Here is a 9,922-nt window from a genome sequence, read left to right as displayed (position 1 = left end):
CACTCTGTCTGTCTGTCTCTTTCTCCATCCCCAATCTGTCTGTCAGTCTCTCTCTCCATCCCCACTCTGTCTGTCTGTCTCTCGCCCCACTCTGTCTCTCTCTCCATCCCCACTCTGTCTGTCTCTCTCTCCATCCCCACTCTGTCTCTCTTTCTCTTCCCCACTCTGTCTGTCTGTCTCTCTCCATCCCCACTCTGTCTGTCTGTCTCTCTCTCTCCATCCCCACTCTGTCTGTCTCTCTCTCCATCCCCAATCTGTCTGTCTCTCTCTCCATCTCCGCTCTGTCTGTCTGTCTCTTTCTCTTTCCGCACTCTGTCTGTCTGTCTCTTTCTCCATCCCCTCTCCATCTGTCTCTCTCTCTCCATCCCCACTCTGTCTGTCTGTCTCTCTTTCTCCATCCCCACTCTGTCTGTCTGTCTCTTTCTCCATCCCCACTCTGTCTGTCTGTCTCTTTCTCCATCCCCACTCTGTCTGTCAGTCTCTTTCTCCATCCACGCTCTGTCTGTCTGTCTCTCGCCCCACTCTGTCTGTCTCTCGCCCCACTCTGTCTGTCTCTCCATCCCCACTCTGTCTGTCTCTCTCTCCATCCCCACTCTGTCTCTCTTTCTCTTCCCCACTCCGTCTGTCTGTCTCTCTCCATCCCCACTCTGTCTGTCTGTCCCTCTCTCTCCATCCCCCTCTGTCTGTCTCTCTCTCCATCCCCAATCTGTCTGTCTCTCTCTCCATCTCCGCTCTCTCTGTCTGTCTCTTTCTCTATCCCCACTCTGCCTGTCTGTCTCTTTCTCCATCCCCACTCCATCTGTCTCTCTCTCTCCATCCCCACTCTGTCTGTCTGTCTCTTTCTCCATCCCCACTCTGTCTGTCTGTCTCTTTCTCCATCCCCACTATGTCTGTCTGTCTCTTTCTCCATCCCCGCTCTGTCTGTCTGTCTCTTTCTCCATCCCCACTCTATGTCTGTCTCTTTCTCCATCCCCACTCTGTCTGTCTCTTTCTCCATCCCCACTCTGTCTCTCTCCATCCCCACTCTGTCTCTCTCTCCATCCCCACTCTGGCTCTCTCACCATCCCCACTCTGTCTCTCTCTCCATCCCCACTCTGTCTCTCTCTCCATCCCCACTCTGTCTCTCTCTCCATCCCCACACTGTCTCTCTCTCCATCCCCACTCTGTCTCTCTCTCCATCCCCACTCTGTCTGTCTGTCTCTCGCCCCACTCTGTCTCTCTCTCCATCCCAACTCTGTCTGTCTCTCTCTCTCCATCCCCACTCTGTTGTCTGTCTCGCTCTATCTCCACTTTGTCTGTCTGTCTCTCTCTCCATCCCGACTCTGTCTCTGTCTCTCTCCATCCCCACTTTGTCTGTCTGTCTCTCTCTCCATCCCCACTCTGTCTGTCTCTCTCACCATCCCCACTCTGTCTGTCTGACTCTCTCTCCATCCCCAAACTGTCTGTCTGTCTCTCTCTCCATCCCCACTCTGTCTGTCTGTCTCTCTCTCCATCCGCACTCTGTCTGTCTGTCTCACTTTACATCCCCACTCTGTCTGTCTGTCTCTCTCTACATCCCCACACTGTCTGTGTGCCTCTCTCTCCATCCCCACTCTGTCTGGCTGTCCCTCTCTCCATCCCCACTCTGTCTGTCTGTCTCTCTCTCCATCCCCACTCTGTCTGTCTGTCTCTCTCCATCCCCACTCTGTCTGTCTGTCTCTCTCCATCCCCACTCTGTCTGTCTGTCTCTCTCCATCCCCACTCTGTCTGTCTGTCTCTCTCCATCCCCACTCTGTCTGTCTCTCTCTCTCCATCCCCACTCTGTCTGTCTGTCTCTCACTCTCAAACCCCACTCTGTCTGTCTGTCTCTCTCTCTCCTTCCCCACTCTGTCTGTCTGTTTCTCTCTCCATCCCCACTCCGTCTGTCTGTCTCTCTCTCCATCCGCACTCTGTCTGTCTGTCTCTCTATACATCTCCACTCTGTCTGTCTGTCTCTCTCTCCATCCCCACTCTGTCTGTCTGTCTCTCTCTCCATCCCCACTCTGTCTGTCTGTCTCTAACTCCATCCCGACTCTGTCTGTCTGTTTCTATCTCCATCCCCACTCTGTCTGTCTGTCTCTTTCTCCATCCACACACTGTCTGTCTGTCTCTTTCTCCATCCACACACTGTTTGTCTGTCTCTTTCTCCATCCGCACACTGTTTGTCTGTCTCTTTCTCCATCCCCACTCTGTCTGTCTGTCTCTTTCTCCATCCCCAATCTGTCTGTCAGTCTCTCTCTCCATCCCCACTCTGTCTGTCTGTCTCTCGCCCCACTCTGTCTCTCTCTCCATCCCCACTCTGTCTGTCAGTCTCTTTCTCCATCCCCGCTCTGTCTGTCTGTCTCTCGCCCCACTCTGTCTGTCTCTCGCCCCACTCTGTCTGTCTCTCCATCCCCACTCTGTCTGTCTCTCTCTCCATCCCCACTCTGTCTCTCTTTCTCTTCCCCACTCCGTCTGTCTGTCTCTCTCCATCCCCACTCTGTCTGTCTGTCTCTCTCTCTCCATCCCCCTCTGTCTGTCTCTCTCTCCATCCCCAATCTGTCTGTCTCTCTCTCCATCTCCGCTCTCTCTGTCTGTCTCTTTCTCTATCCCCACTCTGCCTGTCTGTCTCTTTCTCCATCCCCACTCCATCTGTCTCTCTCTCTCCATCCCCACTCTGTCTGTCTGTCTCTTTCTCCATCCCCACTCTGTCTGTCTGTCTCTTTCTCCATCCCCACTATGTCTGTCTGTCTCTTTCTCCATCCCCGCTCTGTCTGTCTGTCTCTTTCTCCATCCCCACTCTATGTCTGTCTCTTTCTCCATCCCCACTCTGTCTGTCTCTTTCTCCATCCCCACTCTGTCTCTCTCCATCCCCACTCTGTCTCTCTCTCCATCCCCACTCTGGCTCTCTCACCATCCCCACTCTGTCTCTCTCTCCATCCCCACTCTGTCTCTCTCTCCATCCCCACTCTGTCTCTCTCTCCATCCCCACACTGTCTCTCTCTCCATCCCCACTCTGTCTCTCTCTCCATCCCCACTCTGTCTCTCTTGCCATCCCCACTCTGTCTCTCTCGCCATCCCCACTCTGTCTCTCTCTCCATCCCACTCTGTCTCTCTCTCCAACCCCACTCTATCTCTCTCTCCATCCCCACTCTGTCACTCTCTCCATCCCCACTCTGTCTCTCTCTCCATCCCCACTCTGTCTCTCTCTCCATCCCCACTCTGTCTCTCTCTCCATCCCCACTCTGTCTCTCTCCATCCCCACTCTGTCTCTCTCTCCATCCCCGCTCTGTCTCTCTCTCCATCCCCACTCTGTCTCTTTCTCCATCCCCACTCTGTCTCTCTCTCCATCCCCACTCTGTCTCTCTCTCCATCCCCACTCTGTCTCTCTTTCCATCCCCACTCTGTCTCTCTCTCCATCCCCACTCTGTCTCTCTCTCCATCCCGACTCTTTCTGTCTGTCTCTCCATCCCCAATCTGTCTGTCTGTCTCTCTCTCTCCATCCCCAGTCTTTCTGTCTGTCTCTCTCTCTCCATCCCCACTCTGTCTGTCTGTCTCTCTCTCTCCATCCCCACTCTGTCTGTCTGTCTCTCTCTCTCCATCCCCACTCTGTCTGTCTGTCTCTCTCTCCATCCCCACTCTGTCTGTCTGTCTCTCTCTCCATCCCCACTCTGTCTGTCTGTCTCTCTCTCTCCATCCCCACTCTGTCTGTCTGTCTATCTCTCTCCATTCCCACTCTGTCTGTCTGTCTCTCTCCATTCCCACTCTGTCTGTCTGTCTCTCTCTCTTCATCCCCACTCTGTCTCTCTGTCTCTCACTCTTTCCATCCCCACTCTGTCTGTCTGTCTCTCTCCATCCCAACTCTGTCTGTCTGTCTCTCTCCATCCCCGCTCTGTCTGTCTGTCTCTCTCCATCCCCACTCTGTCTGTCTGTCTCTCTCCATCCCCACTCTGTCTGTCTGTCTCTCTCCATCCCCACTCTGTCTGTCTGTCTCTCTCCATCCCCACTCTGTCTGTCTGTCTCTCTCCATCCCCACTCTGTCTGTCTGTCTCTCTCCATCCCCACTCTGTCTGTCTGTCTCTCTCCATCCCCACTCTGTCTGTCTCTCTCTCTCCATCCCCACTCTGTCTGTCTCTCTCTCTCCATCCCCACTCTGTCTGTCTGTCTCTCTCTCTCCAACCCCACTCTGTCTGTCTGTCTCTCTCTCTCCAACCCCACTCTATCTGTCTTTCTCTCTCTCTCCTTCCCCACTCTGTCTGTCTGTCTCTGTCTCTCATCCCCACTCTGTATGTCTGTTTCTCTCTCCATCCCGACTCTGTCTGTCTGTCTTTTCTCCATCCCCACTCTGTCTGTCTCTCTCTCTCCATCTCCACTCTGTCTGTCTGTCTCTCTCTCTCCATCCCCACTCTGTCTGTCTGTGTCTCTCTCTCCATCCCCACTCTGTCTGTCTGTCTCTTTCTCCATCCACACACTGTCTGTCTGTCTCTTTCTCCATCCCCTCTCTGTCTGTCTGACTCTTTCCCCATCCCCTCTCTGTCTGTCTGTCTCTCTCTCCATCCCCACTCTGTCTGTCTGTCTCTCGCCCCACTCTGTCTCTCTCTCCACCCCCACTCTGTCTCTGTCTCTCTCCATCCCCACTTTGTCTGTCTGTCTCTCTCTCCATCTCCACTCCTTCTGTCTGTCTCTTTCTCCAACCCTACTCTGTCTGTCTAATTCTCCATCCCCACTCTGTCTGTCTGCCTCTGTGTCCATCCCCACTCTGTCTGTCTCTCTCTCCATCCCCACTCTGTCTCGCTGTCCCTCTCTCCATCCCCACTCTGTCTGTCTGTCTCTCTCTCTCCATCCCCACTCTGTCTGTCTGTCTCTCTCTCCATCCCCACTCCTTCTGTCTGTCTCTTTCTCCATCCCTACTCTGTCTGTCTAATTCTCCATCCCCACTCTGTCTGTCTGCCTCTGTGTCCATCCCCACTCTGTCTGTCTCTTTCTCCATTCCCACTCTGTCTGTCTGTCTCTTTCTCCATCCCGACTCTGTCTGTCTGTCTCTTTCTCCATCCCCACTCTGTCTGTCTGTCTCTTTCTCCATCCCCACTCTGTCTGTCTGTCTCTTTCTCCATCCCCTCTCTGTCTGTCTGTCTCTCTCTCCATCCCCACTCTGTCTGTATGTCTCTCGCCCCACTCTGTCTCTCTCTCCATCCCCACTCTCTCTGTCTCTCTCTCTCCATCCCCACTGTCTGTCTCTTTCACCTTTCCCACTCTCTGCCTGTCTCTTTCTCCTTCCACGCTCTATCTGTCTATCTCTCCCCATTCTGTCTCTCGCCATCCCCACTCTGTCTGTCTCTCTCTCCATCCCCACTCTGTCTCTCTTTCACCTTCCCCACTCTGTCTGTCTGTCTCTCTCCATCCCCACTCTGTCTGTCTGTCTGTCTCTCCATCCCCACTCTGTCTGTCTGTCTGTCTCTCCATCCCCACTCTGTCTGTCTGTCTGTCTCTCCATCCCCACTCTGTCTGTCTGTCTCTCTCTCCATCCCCACTCTGTCTGTCTGTCTCTCTCTCCATCCCCACTCTGTCTGTCTCTCTCTCCATCCCCACTCTGTCTGTCTCTCTTTCCATCCCCACTCTGTCTGTCTGTCTCCATCTCCATCCCCACTCTGTATGTCTATCTCTCTCTCCATCCCCACTCTGTCTGTCTGTCTCTCTCTCCATCCCCACTCTGTCTGTCTGTCTCTCTCTCCATCCCTACTCTGTCTGTCTGTCTCTTCTCTCCATCCCCACTCTGTCTGTCTTTCTCCATCCCCACTCTGTCTGTCTGTCTCTCTCTCCATCCCCACTCTGTATGTCTGTCTCTCTCTCCATCCCCACTCTGTCTGTCTGTCTCTCTCTCCATCCCCACTCTGTCTGTCTGTCTGTCTCTCCATCCCTACTCTGTCTGTCTTTCTCCATCCCCACTCTGTCTGTCTCTCCATCCCCACTCTGTCTGTCTCTCCATCCCCACTCTGTCTGTCTCTCCATCCCCACTCTGTCTGTCTCTCCATCCCCACTCTGTCTGTCTCTCCATCCCCACTCTGTCTGTCTCTCCATCCCCACTCTGTCTGTCTCTCCATCCCCACTCTGTCTGTCTCTCCATCCCCACTCTGTCTGTCTCTCCATCCCCACTCTGTCTGTCTCTCCATCCCCACTCTGTCTGTCTCTCCATCCCCACTCTGTCTGTCTCTCCATCCCCACTCTGTCTGTCTCTCCATCCCCACTCTGTCTGTCTCTCCATCCCCACTCTGTCTGTCTCTCCATCCCCACTCTGTCTGTCTCTCCATCCCCACTCTGTCTGTCTCTCCATCCCCACTCTGTCTGTCTCTCCATCCCCACTCTGTCTGTCTCTCCATCCCCACTCTGTCTGTCTCTCCATCCCCACTCTGTCTGTCTCTCCATCCCCACTCTGTCTGTCTCTCCATCCCCACTCTGTCTGTCTCTCCATCCCCACTCTGTCTGTCTCTCCATCCCCACTCTGTCTGTCTCTCCATCCCCACTCTGTCTGTCTCTCCATCCCCACTCTGTCTGTCTCTCCATCCCCACTCTGTCTGTCTCTCCATCCCCACTCAGTCTGTCTCTCCATCCCCACTCAGTCTGTCTCTCCATCCCCACTCTGTCTGTCTCTCCATCCCCACTCTGTCTGTCTCTCCATCCCCACTCTGTCTGTCTCTCCATCCCCACTCTGTCTGTCTTTCCATCCCCACTCTGTCTGTCTCTCCATCCCCACTCTGTATGTCTCACTCTCCATCCCCACTCTCAGTCTGTCTGTCTCTCGCTCCATCCCCACTCTGTCTGTCTGTCTGTCTCACTCTCCATTCCCACTCTCTGACTGTCTTTTTCCTTCCCCACTCTGTATGTCTGTCTCTCTCTCCATCCCCACTCTGTGTCTCTTTCTCCTTCCCCACTCTTCTGACTGTCTGTCTCTCTCCATCCCCACTCTGTCTGTCTCTCTCTCTCTCTCCATCCCCACTCTGTCTGTCTCTCTCTCTCTCCATCCCCACTCTGTCTGTCTGTCTCTCTCTCCATTCCCACTCTGTCTGTCTGTCACTCTCTCCATCCCCGCTCTGTCTGTCTGTCTCTCTTTCCATCCCCAATCTGTCTGTCTGTCTCTCTCTCCATCCCCACTCTGTCTGTCTGTCTCTCTCTCCATCCCCACTCTGTCTGTCTGTCTCTCTCTCCATCCCCACTCTGTCTGTCTGTCTCTCTCTCCATCCCCACTCTGTCTGTCTGTCTCTCTCTCCATCCCCACTCTGTCTGTCTCTCTCTCCATCCCCACTCTGTCTGTCTGTCTCTTTCTCCATCCACAGTCTGTCAGTCTGTCTCTTTCTCCATCCCCACTCTGTCTGTCTCTCTCTCTCTCCATCCCTACTGTCTGTCTCTTTCACCTTTCCCACTCTGTCTGTTTCTTTCTCCTTCCCCACTCTATCTGTTTCTCTCTCCCCACTCTGTCTCTCTCCATCCCCACTCTGTCTTTCTCTCTCTCCATCCCCACTCTGTCTGTCTCTCTCTCTCCATCCCCAATCTGTCTGTCTGTCAGTCTCGCTCCATCCCCACTCTGTCTGTCTGTCTCTCTCCATCCCCACACTGTCTGTCTGTCTCTCTCCATCCCCTCTCTGTCTGTCTGTCTCTCTCTCCGTCCCCACTCTGTCTGTCTGTCTCTCTCTCCGTCCCCACTCTGTCTGTCTGTCTGTCTCTCCATCCCCACTCTGTCTGTCTGTCTGTCTCTCTCCATCCCCACTCTGTCTGTCTGTCTGTCTCTCTCCATCCCCACTCTGTCTGTCTGTCTCTCTCCATCCCCACTCTGTCTGTCTGTCTCTCTCCATCCCCACTCTGTCTGTCTGTCTCTCTCCATCCCCACTCTGTCTGTCTGTCTCTCTCTCCATCTGCACTCTCTGTCTGTCTCTCTCTCCATCCCCACTCTCTCTGTCTGTCTCTCTCTCTATCCCCACTCTGTCTGTCTGTCTCTCTCCATCCCCACTCTGTCTGTCTGTCTCTCTCTCCATCCCCACTCTGTCTGTCTGTCTCTCTCTCCATCCCCACTCTGTCTGTCTGTCTCTCTCTCCATCCCCACTCTGTCTGTCTGTCTCTCTCCATCCCCACTCTGTCTGTCTCTCTCTCTCCATCCCCACTCTGTCTGTCTCTCTCTCTCCATCCCCACTCTGTCTGTCTCTCTCTCTCTCCATCCCCACTCTGTCTGTCTGTCTGTCTCTCTCTCTCCATCCCCACTCTGTCTGTCTGTCTCTCTCTCTCCATTCCCACTCTATCTGTCTGCCTCTCTCTCTCCTTCCCCACTCTGTCTGTCTGTATCTGTCTCTCCATCCGCACTCTGTCTGTCTGTTTCTCTCTCCATCCGCACTCTGTCTGTCTGTCTCTCTTTACATCCCCACTCTTTCTGTCTGTCTCTCTCTCCATCCCCACTCTCTCTGGCTGTCTCTCTCTCCATCCCCACTCTGTCTGTCTGTCTCTCTCTCCATCCCCGCTCTGTCTGTCTGTCACTTTATCCATCCTTACTCTGTCTGTCTGTCACTTTCTCCATCCTTACTCTGTCTGTCTGTCTCTTTCTCCATCCCTACTCTGTCTGTCTCATTCTCCATTCCCACTCTGTCTGTCTGTCTCATTCTCCATTCCCACTCTGTCTGTCTGTCTTTTCTCCATCCACACTCTGTCTGTCTGTCTCTCGCCCCACTCTGTCTCTCTCTCCATCCCCACTCTGTCTGTCTCCCCATCCCCACTCTGTCTGTCTCTCCATCCCCACTCTGTCTGTCTCTCCATCCCCACTCTGTCTGTCTCTCCATCCCCACTCTGTCTGTCTCTCCATCCCCACTCTGTCTGTCTCTCCATCCCCACTCTGTCTGTCTCTCCATCCCCACTCTGTCTGTCTCTCCATCCCCACTCTGTCTGTCTCTCCATCCCCACTCTGTCTGTCTCTCCATCCCCACTCTGTCTGTCTCTCCATCCCCACTCTGTCTGTCTCTCCATCCCCACTCTGTCTGTCTCTCCATCCCCACTCTGTCTGTCTCTCCATCCCCACTCTGTCTGTCTCTCCATCCCCACTCTGTCTGTCTCTCCATCCCCACTCTGTCTGTCTCTCCATCCCCACTCTGTCTGTCTCTCCATCCCCACTCTGTCTGTCTCTCCATCCCCACTCTGTCTGTCTCTCCATCCCCACTCTGTCTGTCTCTCCATCCCCACTCTGTCTGTCTCTCCATCCCCACTCTGTCTGTCTCTCCATCCCCACTCTGTCTGTCTCTCCATCCCCACTCTGTCTGTCTCTCCATCCCCACTCTGTCTGTCTCTCCATCCCCACTCTGTCTGTCTCTCCATCCCCACTCTGTCTGTCTCTCCATCCCCACTCTGTCTGTCTCTCCATCCCCACTCTGTCTGTCTCTCCATCCCCACTCTGTCTGTCTCTCCATCCCCACTCAGTCTGTCTCTCCATCCCCACTCTGTCTGTCTCTCCATCCCCACTCAGTCTGTCTCTCCATCCCCACTCTGTATGTCTCTCCATCCTCACTCTGTATGTCTCTCCATCCCCACTCTGTCTGTCTCTCCATCCCCACTCTGTCTGTCTTTCCATCCCCACTCTGTCTGTCTCTCCATCCCCACTCTGTATGTCTCACTCTCCATCCCCACTCTCAGTCTGTCTGTCTCTCGCTCCATCCCCACTCTGTCTGTCTGTCTGTCTCACTCTCCATTCCCACTCTCTGACTGTCTTTTTCCTTCCCCACTCTGTATGTCTGTCTCTCTCTCCATCCCCACTCTGTGTCTCTTTCTCCTTCCCCACTCTTCTGACTGTCTGTCTCTCTCCATCCCCACTCTGTCTGTCTCTCTCTCTCTCTCCATCCCCACTCTGTCTGTCTCTCTCTCTCTCCATCCCCACTCTGTCTGTCTGTCTCTCTCT

Source organism: Carcharodon carcharias (assembly GCF_017639515.1).
Source record: "Carcharodon carcharias isolate sCarCar2 chromosome 27 unlocalized genomic scaffold, sCarCar2.pri SUPER_27_unloc_9, whole genome shotgun sequence".
Lineage (NCBI taxonomy): Eukaryota > Metazoa > Chordata > Chondrichthyes > Lamniformes > Lamnidae > Carcharodon > Carcharodon carcharias.
This window is presented reverse-complemented; position numbering follows the sequence as displayed.